The sequence below is a fragment of the Lolium rigidum genome, chromosome 1 (genome assembly GCF_022539505.1).
Source record: "Lolium rigidum isolate FL_2022 chromosome 1, APGP_CSIRO_Lrig_0.1, whole genome shotgun sequence".
Classification (NCBI taxonomy): Eukaryota; Viridiplantae; Streptophyta; class Magnoliopsida; order Poales; family Poaceae; genus Lolium; species Lolium rigidum.
In genome coordinates this window covers 154,163,458-154,165,614 of record NC_061508.1, presented here as the reverse complement: position 1 = coordinate 154,165,614, position 2,157 = coordinate 154,163,458, and positions in this window count along the sequence as shown.

Below are 2,157 nucleotides of genomic sequence, written 5' to 3'. Positions count from 1 at the left end.
ATCTCATGGATAATTGTCAACATAGAGTATAACAAGTCCAATATGCAAGTATGTAGGAATCAATGCACAGTTCACACAAGTGTTTGCTTCTTGAGGTGGAGAGAAATAGGTGAACTGACTCAACATAAAAGTAAAAAAGAATGGTCCTTCGAAGAGGAAAGCATCGATTGCTATATTTGTGCTAGAGCTTTTATTTTGAAAACATGAAACAATTTTGTCAACGGTAGTAATAAAGCATATGAGTTATGTAAATTATATCTTACAAGTTGCAAGCCTCATGCATAGTATACTAATAGTGCCCGCACCTTGTCCTAATTAGCTTGGACTACCGGATCATCGCAATACACATGTTTTAACCAAGTGTCACAATGGGGTACCTCCATGCCACCTGTACAAAGGTCTAAGGAGAAAGCTCGCATTTTGGATTTCTCGCTTTTGATTATTCTCAACTTAGACATCCATACCGGGACAACATGGACAACGAGATAATGGACTCCTCTTTAATGCATAAGCATGTGGCAACAATTATTATTCTCATATGAGATTGAGGATATATGTCCAAAACTGAAACTTCCACCATGAATCATGGCTTTAGTTAGCGGCCCAATGTTCTTCTCTAACAATATGTATGCTCCAACCATTAAGGTGGTAGATCTCTCTTACTTCAGACAAGACGGACATGCATAGCAACTCACATGATATTCAACAAAGAATAGTTGATGGCGTCCCCGAAACATGGTTATCGCACAACAAGCAACTTAATAAGAGATAAAGTGCATAAGTACATATTCAATACCACAATAGTTTTTAAGCTATTTGTCCCATGAGCTATATATTGCAAAGGCGAATTATGGAATTTTAAAGGTAGCACTCAAGCAATTTACTTTGGAATGGCAGAGAAATACCATGTAGTAGGTAGGTATGGTGGACACAAATGGCATAGTGATTGGCTCAAGGATTTTGGATGCATGAGAAGTATTCCCTCTCGATACAAGGTTTAGGCTAGACGGGTTATTTGAAACAAACACAAGGATGAACGGTGCAGCAAAACTCACATAAAAGGCATATTGTAAACATTATAAGACTCTACACCGTCTTCCTTGTTGTTCAAAACTCAATACTAGAAATTATCTAGACTTTAGAGAGACCAAATATGCAAACCAAATTAGCAAGCTCTAGGTGTTTCTTCATTAATGGGTGCAAAGTATATGATGCAAGAGCTTAAACATGAGCACAACAATTGCCAAGTATCAAATTATTCAAGACATTTTAGAATTACTACATGTAGCATTTTCCAATTCCAACCATATAACAATTTAACGAAGAAGAAACTTCGCCATGAATATTATGAGTAAAGCCTAAGGACATACTTGTCCATATGCAACAGCGGAGCGTGTCTCTCTCCCATACAGTGAATGCTAGGATCCATTTATTCAAACAAAAACAAAAACAAAAACAAACCGACGCTCCAAGCAAAGCACATAAGATGTGACGGAATAAAAATATAGTTTCGGGGAGGAACCGATAATGTTGTCGATGAAGAAGGGGATGCCTTGGGCATCCCCAAGCTTAGACGCTTGAGTCTTCTTAAAATATGCAGGGTGAATCACCGGGGCATCCCCAAGCTTAGAGCTTTCACTCTCCTTGATCATATTGTATCATACTCCTCTCTTGATCCTTGAAAACTTCCTCCACACCAAACTCGAAACAACTCATTAGAGGGTTAGTGGACAATAAAAATTAACATGTTCAGAGGTGACACAATCATTCTTAACACTTCTGGACATTGCATAAAGCTACTGGACATTAATGGATCAAAGAAATTCATCCAACATAGCAAAAGAGGCAATGCGAAATAAAAGGCAGAATCTGTCAAAACAGAACAGTCCGTAAAGATGGATTTTATTGAGGCACCAGACTTGCTCAAATGAAAATGCCCAAATTTAATGAAAGTTGCGTACATATCTGAGGATCACTCACGTAAATTGCCTTAATTTTCTGAATTACCTACAGAAAATTAGGCCCAGATTCATGACAGCAAAGAAATCTATTTCTGCGCAGTAATCCAAATCTAGTATTCACTTTACTATCAAAGACTTTACTTGGCACAACAAAACACAAAACTAAGATAAGGAGAGGTTGCTACAGTAGTAAACA